This window comes from Penaeus vannamei, chromosome 5 (assembly GCF_042767895.1).
Source record: "Penaeus vannamei isolate JL-2024 chromosome 5, ASM4276789v1, whole genome shotgun sequence".
NCBI classification, from domain to species: Eukaryota; Metazoa; Arthropoda; class Malacostraca; order Decapoda; family Penaeidae; genus Penaeus; species Penaeus vannamei.
Window position 1 is genome coordinate 43,474,191 of NC_091553.1, and position 10,000 is coordinate 43,484,190.

At 41.6% G+C, this 10,000-nt stretch overlaps 1 protein-coding gene across 1 annotated transcript in view; it reads right to left on the minus strand.

Annotated features, from left to right (window-relative positions):
• Positions 1–1,619, minus strand: part of LOC113800302 (probable G-protein coupled receptor Mth-like 2) — a 14,285-nt gene extending 12,666 nt beyond the window's left edge. Inside the window, exon 1 of the mRNA XM_027351052.2 lies at positions 1,502–1,619. The gene's annotated coding sequence lies outside the window, so the exon portion shown is untranslated. The remainder of the gene's footprint in view (positions 1–1,501) is intronic.
• Between the last annotated feature and the right edge of the window lie 8,381 nt (positions 1,620–10,000).

Here is a 10,000-nt window from a genome sequence, read left to right on the forward strand (position 1 = left end):
GAAAGTTAATGATGCAGACATCGTCTCTCTAAAGAAGGGATCTGAGACAGCCTGGAACCGCTGAAAGATCTTGCTGGAAATGGACATGGCATCTTTGTTGTTTCACTTGGCTTGCGTAAGGCCAGCTTGAGCAGTTTAAGGAATAAGAAATGAATAGCTAAGAGGTAGTGCAAAATGAAGCCATGAGGATTATCCTCGGCGCCGTGAGATCAGCAAGGATAGTAAATAGGACTGAACTAAACTTACCATCCGTTTCCGATAGAATGAAATGTATATGTACTCTATGTTTGGAGTTAGAGCTTTGAGGAAACCTTTACACCTTTTCTGCCCAAAACAGCTGCGACGTCAAACCACGCACGCAGACAGACCAATCATAATTAGACGCGGCCTGATACACACAAGCTACTTGAACACTGCGAAGTATTCGTCCCAATAAGTAAAATAAACAAAGGTTGATCCATCCCATCGTGAGAAACATGGTCATTGGAAAAAGTGTGCTCTACGTGCGTGCCAAAAACAAATCGCGCTAAGGATGTACAAAGAATCAATGAACAATGTATAAAAGTGTTACACCAATAGTCTACTGCAACATCCGTTTAATATGTTTATAATAAGACCAGCACTACACAGAGTTGGTATACTCCTTGCAACAGAATCCTTAATGCCTCGGGGCTCTGGAGTAGTTTTCTGAGACACACGTGGTGCAAAAAGTGCGGGTGAATCTGGATATAGGCTCTGCAACAAGAAAAATAAGCAAAAACGAGCATTATATCTCGGAGCGTTATTTGATACACCCTTTCAGCCAACCTAACACATGGTAGAAAGAACTTTGTGATTATCTCCTTTCAGCTGATGCACTGGAAGATATATTCATACTATTTTATCATTGTAAAATTACCGTAGATATTGTAATGCACACACAGTGGGAAAATGTATATATATTATAAGAATATATTTTTTATATGCATATGCATTATAAATGAGCTGTATCTTCATTTCATGTAAAATTACAATAATAACAGAAAACTGTACTATGTCAAATATATGCAAAACTTTATAATGATGATTGCCCACGACTGAGCAGATACCCAGAGGTGTTTATAAGCTTAGTTCAGGGAAGTCGTGTTCGGTATAGGTTTTTTCTTTGTAAATACGCATATACCCTATTTTCAGATTTATAAAATCTGTTCAAATTATATGATCATACCAACGCGTTTTCAGAGATTATAACCTCCGTGTTAAAAATGCATTAAAAGATTAAACATTAAAAAAAAATGCTTTTGAGATTGTCCACTTAATTTCTTCAAGAACCGCCGTTCTAACGAAATTTCATATTAGTTTTCTAAATAGTCTACAAATCACTGCATATTACACAATTCAGTTCTATCTACTACTTGTAACGAAAATCTACCGGCAATAGATTCAGACGCATCTTTCCAGCCCACCATCCATCGACGCTACTCTGTGACTCGACGGAAGTAAATATTATTATGCTACTTACTATCTTTGGCTTTCCGGGAGCAGCAGCGCTCGCACAGCCCCCGTCGACGGCAAGACCAGAACTGCTGCTTAACGTTCGCAACCAAACGAGCCCCGGGAACTGCGTCCGATTCCGCCGTCGGATTTTGTGTATTCCGACTGTAAACATTATACTGAATTAGCTTGAAAAAAAAAAAAAAAGAGAGAGGGAGAAAGAGAGAAAGAGAGAGAGAGGAGAGAGAGAAGAGGAGAGAGAGAGAGAGAGAGAGAGAGAGAGAGAGAGAGAGAGAGAGAGAGAGAGAGAGAGAGAGAGAGAGAGAGAGAGAGAGAGAGAGAGAGAGAAAAGAGAGAGAGAGAGAGAGAGAGAGAGAGAGAAAAGAAAAGAAAAAAAAGAGAGAGGGAGAAAGAGAGAGACAGGAGAGAGCGAGAGAGAGAGAGAGAGAGAGAGAGAGAGAGAGAGAGAGAGAGAGAGAGAAGAAAAGAAAAATAAAGAGAGAGAGAGAAAGAGAGAAAAGAAAGGAAAAGAAAAAAACTTGTCAGTCATAGCGATCGTCACTGTTTACGTTGTGATTTTTAAAACGTATCTTTTCTCTTCCTGAAAAGCAAGCAAAGTTTTCCCTCAGCGATGTCTTCCTTTGCCCTTCCTATCTCTTTCGTTTGTCTTTCACGTTATTATTTATTATTTCTTTGTCGTTCCAGATACCTTTGTTTGGCAGCTTCCATTATCTACATTGCTTTCGATTGTTTCTCCATCTTCGTTTGTCCCTTTCACTACTTTCGTTTGCCCTTTCCATTCCTCTCGTTTATCCTTCGCACTCCATATTTTCGTCGTCCCTCCGATCATTCGCTTGTTTGACCCCCCCCCCCTCCCCCGCTCATTTATTATGGAGAGGCAGAGGACCAAGCAAGCACGGTGTCTCATTTCCGTTTTCCAAGTTTCTCTCTCTCTCTCTCTCTCTCTCTCTCTTTTTATTTATTTATTTTTGAGGTTCAGTGGATCATCGTGAATAAGCAGTGGAGTTATTAAGTGCATTCTGTGTTTGCAGTCGACCTCTGGGTGTTTTAAGGGAGTGAAATGAATAAATAAATACATAAATAAACATACATAATGTGTACTGATTTCCAGCAAGGGGAGACGCGCCGTGCTCTTTTAAACGAAAGTTGGCTGTAAAAAGCACTTCCGGCGAAGAAATCTTTCCTAACCTAAAAAAGAAAAAAAAAAATCTAATATTCATAGCAAAGGGTCTTTCAAGCCGTGTTTAGAGTAGAAATAACAAAGGTAAATAAAAACGTACTTCGGACATCCCGCGCTGGCCATAATAGAGCTATAAGTAGCTAGTTTCTAGATTAATAATAAAGCTGTCAATATACTCCAATTAATACACAATATGATAACGACTTCCTTGTTTATAACATCATTTATTGGCGACAAAATGTCAATTATCAAGAGAATTTCATCGTTATCACTCATTTCTGTCGGTCATGCAGGCGGTTTGTTTACTTTTGTGACGTCATGAAACTGTAGCCAGTTTCCTCTAGAGTTTGAAAATGCTTGGCTGGGTTACTTAACCTGACAAAGAAGTTGTATCAAAAACAAATATAAGCAATAAGCTCAATTTCTAAAAAGAAATTTTGAAATATCGTGCCGTCATAAATGCGCCTTTAGCTTTAGGGATATTAAGGGGAATGATTACTCTACAGCAACAGTCTTCACATGGAGAGAGGAAAAATAGGCCAAATCCCTTTTCTCAATCAGCACGATTTTTTTTCTGGATTCTGAATTCCTCAAATGCATCTTACCCAAGAAAAAGAGCCTGCGTGTCCGTTGTGTGCTGGTCTGCTAGTTGAAATTTGAATTATGCTTTTGTAACATCAACTCAGTTTTGGCACATCTCACTACAGATGAAATTAACATTACTGAGTAGAAAAATCAACATACACGACGTATCCCAGAATTAGGTGAACATTATTATGAATGATAAGGTTCTGTAGACTTGAACTGGGTTGGTCTCGGGTTATGATGAAACTAATTTCATCGTTACATGTTCATAACACCGCTAAAACGATATTCACAGTATTGCACAAGTCATTACGGTTTCTCAACGTTTCGCTCTCCTTTCTCCCGTCTTTTGTTTTCAAAAATAAGTGCCATCGGAGCGACCTTCTGCTTCCTTCGAGGATTCCACGAGGGTCAGGACTCGCTTGGTGAGGTGGGCCGAGAGTAGTCATCCAAGGTTGACAGGTAGCAATGGTCGGTTGATAGGTAACAATGGTCGGTTGACAGGTAGCAATGGTCGGTTGACAGGTAGCAATGGTCGGTTGACAGGTAGCAGTGGTCGGTTGACAGGTAGCAGTGGTCGGTTGACAGGTAGCAGTGGTCGGTTGACAGGTAGCAATGGCCGATTGACAGGTAGCAATGGTCGGTTGACAGGTAGCAGTGGTCGGTTGACAGGTACCAATGGCCGATTGACAGGTAGCAATGGCCGATTGACAGGTAGCAGTGGTCGGTTGACAGGTAGCAGTGGTCGGTTGACAGGTAGAATGGTCGGTTGACAGGTAACAATGGTCGGTTGACAGGTAGCAATGGTCGGTTGACAGGTAGAATGATCGGTGGACAGGTTGCAATGGCCGATTGACAGGTAGCAATGGTCGATTGACAGGTAGCAATGGTCGGTTTACAGGTAGCAATGGTCGGTTGACAGGTAGCAATGGTCGGTTGACAGGTAGCAATGGTCGGTTGACAGGTAGCAATGGTCGGTTGACAGGTAGCAATGGTCGATTGACAGGTAGCAATGGTCGGTTGACAGGTAGCAATGGTCGGTTGACAGGTAGCAATGGCCGATTGACAGGTAGCAATGGTCGGTTGACAGGTAGCAATGGTCGGTTGACAGGTAGCAATGGCCGATTGACAGGTAGCAATGGTCGGTTGACAGGTAGCAATGGTCGGTTGACAGGTAGCAATGGTCGATTGACAGGTAGCAATGGTCGGTTGACAGGTAGCAATGGTCGGTTGACAGGTAGCAATGGCCGATTGACAGGTAGCAATGGTCGGTTGACAGGTAGCAATGGTCGGTTGACAGGTAGCAATGGTCGGTTGACAGGTAGAATGATCGGTGGACAGGTTGCAATGGCCGATTGACAGGTAGCAATAGTCGGTTGACAGGTAGCAATGGTCGATTGACAGGTAGCAATGGTCGGTTGACAGGTAGCAATAGTCGGTTGACAGGTAGCAATGGTCGATTGACAGGTAGTAATGGTCGGTTGACAGGTAGCAATGGTCGGTTGACAGGTAGCAATGGTCGGTTGACAGGTAGCAATGGTCGATTGACAGGTAGCAATGGTCGGTTGACAGGTAGCAATGGTCGGTTGACAGGTAGCAATGGCCGATTGACAGGTAGCAATGGTCGGTTGACAGGTAGCAATGGTCGATTGACAGGTAGCAATGGTCGGTTGACAGGTAGCAATGGTCGGTTGACAGGTAGCAATGGTCGATTGACAGGTAGCAATGGTCGGTTGACAGGTAGCAATGGTCGGTTGACAGGTAGCAATGGTCGGTTGACAGGTAGCAATGGTCGGTTGACAGGTAGCAATGGTCGGTTGACAGGTAGCAATGGTCGGTTGACAGGTAGCAGTGGTCGGTTGACAGGTAGCAATGGTCGGTTGACAGGTAGCAATGGTCGGTTGACAGGTAGCAATGGTCGGTTGACAGGTAGCAATGGTCGGTTGACAGGTAGCAATGGTCGGTTGACAGGTAGCAATGGTCGGTTGAAAGGTAGCAATGGTCGGTTGACAGGTAGCAATAGTCGGTTGATAGGTAGCAATGGTCGGTTGACAGGTAGCAATGGTCGGTTGACAGGTAGCAGTGGTCGGTTGACAGGTAGCAATGGTCGGTTGACAGGTAGCAGTGGTCGGTTGACAGGTAGCAGTGGTCGGTTGACAGGTAGAATGGTCGGTTGACAGGTAGCAATGGTCGGTTGACAGGTAGAATGGTCGGTTGACAGGTAGAATGGTCGGTTGACAGGTAGAATGGTCGGTTGATAGGTAGCAGTAGTCGGTTGACAAGTAGCAATGGTCAGTTGACAGGTAGCAATAGTCGGTTGACAGGTAGAATGGTAGGTTGACAGGTGCAATGGTAGGTTGACAGGCATAATTGGTCGGTTGACAGGTAGCATTAGTCGGTTGACAGGTAGAATGGTCGGTTGACAAGTAGCAGTGGTCGGTTGACAGGTAGCAGTGGTCGGTTGACAGGTAGCAATGGTCGGTTGACAGGTAGCAATGGTCGGTTGACAGGCATAAATGGTCGGTTGACAGGTAGCAATGATCGGCTGACAGGTAGCAATGGTCGGTTGACAGGTAGCAATGATCGGTTGATAGGTAGCAATGGTCGGTTGACAGGTAGGAATGGTCGGTTGACCGGAAGCAATGGTCGATTGACAGCTAGCAATGGTCGGTTGACAGCTAGCAATGGTCGGAGTGTGTGTGTGTGGAGGGGAGGGGGTGCATTTGGCGGCAGAGAGCGTCGGCGCCGCTGCCACCATATATGTCGTGGGTAATATTGGATTAATGGAAGACGAGCTGGGTTTGGTTATTAATTGGAAGTGTGTTCAATGTGCGCCCTGTGCTCGGGCAGTACGAAGATCCCGATTGAACTCAGAATAGCTGAATCCCAAATATGTGTGTATATATACGCAAAGATTGTATGGCTATGTATAATAGGCTCTGATTTAGTGTTTAAGAACTATACCTTCTGGCAGGTTCAGTGGAAAATTATCCATTTATTCTGGATAGGAACAGACATTAGTTGGTATCATTGGTCGAGCGGCTGAGTTAACATGTTGTAGCGAGGTCAATTATGCTTACAGGAAATAACTGTTGTCGCTTATGCACGTGTGTGTAATTAATTTGTAGCTATGTGTATTAGGGCAACTCCTCTTCAGTATCTGGCATTTTCTTTTCAACCTTTCTTCAAACGTGCGTGCTTCCCGGTGTTCGTTCTGTTATCTTCAGAATAACAACCATTATGCGCGCCGGTGCTGACATCTGACGATGGTGGCCATTACCGTTACAAATGCGCCTATGTTGCAGGCTATGTCGCCACAATGGCCTCTCATAGTGTATACCTTGCCTTAGTGGAGTTTCAAGTCCCGCTCACGGCCGTAAAATGAGGCACTCCAACTCCAGCCACTTGTATATAATGCCCAGGCGAAGCATGCCTTCGCATATCTCACAGGCCAGAATTCCCGCCGCACCTGAAACGATACTCGTAGGGATTTTACACGACCACTGGTTACTTGATCCGTTGGACTGTGAAGGCATGACGTAGATGCAAGTCCTGCGTGACTTTGGTCTATCAATTATGTTTACACGTGCCTTCACAACTACTTTGGCAATGATTAGCCCCTATCTATCTCACCTGTTTACCCTTTCGTTTCCTTTCGAAATTGATTTATATTGCTGTTAGTATTTAATAATCAGTCAACAATCATGATAACAGTATTGTTTTTGATAGCACAAAAGATACCGACATTTCAAGGAATGAGGAAAACAGGTGATGTCAGGTAGGGTCAACAAGTTGACTCCTTGATGGATGAACACCTATGCAACCACCTGGGTGCAACGAAATTCACAAAAATCAAAATAAATAAATAAATAAAGATTAAAAATAAACAGTCGACAACGCAAGTTACCTTGTGCAAAAGTCCATTTTCTATAATACCTTTGATTTATTTTCTTCTTTTAATCTTATTTTGAAATATGTTGATCTGTTACATTTTTTATATTTTCATAAGAAATTGTACATTTAACTTTGTCTCATTTGTGTAAGAAAATCTATGATACTCGTTTTATCCTACCGGAAGTAATAACTTTTTGATAATTAAAAGATTGGAAGGAATGGTTGGCTCTTGCTCACACCCCAAACTCTGCCATGGTTACAGTTGTTTGCTAAATACATGTGTGCACGCATTGCATAGATAGAATAATGCATCGTGATTTTTTTAATTATTCTATCACTGTAACTGATACTTTTAGGTTTCCCGTTTTCTGAGAACGCAATAATTTTCTAAGGGTAAACTTATATATATTTACAATATTTAGTTGTGGATATGTTTATTGAAGAATAACTATCATACAAAAGTTTGTTTCCCTCGGATCGCTAAATGAAAAGAGTAAAAGTATAAGAGGTACCGGGATTAAGCGAATATCCCTTAATTTAGACATCAAGTGGTTGTGGATTTGTTTAAATGGCTGCGTTCGGCTTCGTACACTGGCGAACAGGGTCAATATAAGTAAATACTTATTATGTTACTGTTAATGTTTGAAACAAATATATGTGCTAGACATCAAAGGTCATATAGCACTATGGTACACTATGGTAAAGTATTGTGTCAGAAAGGGTAAAGAGGAGTTAAAGATTGGGATAAAATGTGTTAGATCTCAAAGATTAGAGAACGTTATAGGATAGTATGGTATTGAAAAGGGCAAAGGGAAGTAAGTGAAAAAAAAAAAAAACAGATATTAGTAGAGAGGGCTAAGAGGGTAGGGCGATTAAGCGAATTGCAGTGGTTCTGTCACTGGGGAAGGTATAGGAACAATGTTCACGGAAAACAGAGATGGTTGTTGTAAATGTATACTTGTATAGACCTACATGCCGAGTAGGGTCCGTAACCGTGGCCTATCCCAGTGGTGGTCCCGTGTCATGTTGCGTTCAACTGCCCTCTGTCGCTTCCTTACACCTTTACATGGTGATATTTTTCCATTTTGCTATTTATTTTCGTAACTGACTGATGGTTGTTATCATGTACTTTGTATTCCATTTGATTTACACGATATCGTCGATTTCATAGAATTAGGTGAGATTGGTGAAACAGATTTATTTATTTTCGGATTATGTTTCTTGATAGGGATCTCTGTTGCTCTGTTGCTTCTCTCTGGGGGGATCTAGGGCTCGCCGTGGAATGCCCGACGGAAGCAGTGGAAGTGGTCAGTGGAATAATGCTTGAAAACGAAATGAAGGAGAATGGAGAGTGAAACATTCAAAACCTTGAATGACGAGTAAGATATTTTAGAATTTTGTTTTGGTGATGTAACAGAAAATGGGGAAATTTGCTTCGTTATAAACCGAGAGCAAACCTTTCCAAACATCCAGAACTCCATTATTAATAATGATTTCAAGCTCCTTTGGGCATATGTCGTGTGCATCGATTATTTTACATACAAAGTGTATTGGTTTTATCTGCAGTGTACAGTAGAGACGTAAGTGAGATGGTGGTACAAAAACCTCTCGCATTTACAAAGCATAGTAATATTCTCTCCGAATCTTTTTCGCGGGATAAGGCGAATTTGAGGAATCTAGAAACACTTTCTTCTCAACAGTTAGTAGCAAAGTCATTTGAGGAGAGAATGAGGGCAAATTTTGAAGCGGGAGGATTGCACACTATATTGATAGGCGATGTATACACGGGAATGAAAGCAAAGGCAGCAATGCTGACAACCCTACCTTAGGACCAAGGACGAAATCATTATTATTGTTGAGAAGTCATAAATCTTCCTCCAGATTAGAGAAAAGGAATTTTGTTAATTTTCCTGTTCAAGCTGAGGCTGGTGTAAAATAATTGTGCCTTGACAAGCCTTTTTCCTGAGGTTGACAACGCTCAAACCTAAGGGCCCAAGGATTCCAGTGGGTAACTTGATCGTAGGTCCTCAGATTTCATCATAGCTGGCGGAGATCAGTGGACAACTCACCATATCCCAGAGTTAATAGAGGTATTTCTGAAGCCACATAAAATCCAGTTCAATCCAATACTTACGGTGAATATCAGAACTGCATCCGAGATCATCAGTTTATGACAAAACACATTTCTCAAGGGGCAAGGGCAATGGAAAAGGACAAGAACCACAGATATACGTGAATGGCTTTCAGAGAAAGATAATGATATACGTTTTACGGATAATAAAGTTTGAACAGTGGTCCACAATTTCTTCAAGACCTCTAGTTGGGGACCACAAGAAACTACTGATAAAGTCAAACGTGAAATTTCTCAGGCAGTCGGTAAAGAGAAACAACCCAAGAACCTATAGTTATTATGGCTGTCCACAAATCTTGCACAAAGGACTGTTTTACTAAATTTACTGAATGCTTAACACATCAAAACAAATATGCGCATTACTCTCAATTTTATATATTTACCGTTATGGGTATACCTTGTGTATTACTAACACATTAAAACCTCCTATATTCAATTAGATTCTGTTCCCCAGTGTAAAAAATAATTGCACACTGAATAAAAGAGCATAATACGAAATAACGCCTCCATAATACAAAAGAATACTCATAGAACTTCATACAAACCTTGATATATAATGTCGATCCAATATTCGTAATTATTAATCCACTGTTTTATTTGATTCTTCCGCTGACTAGGTTCCTTCTTTACAGTTGATCTTTCGTATAGCATTCTGATATGCTCATTAGCTATGCCATCCTAACTGATTTATTTTTACTAAATTATTATTAAAAAAT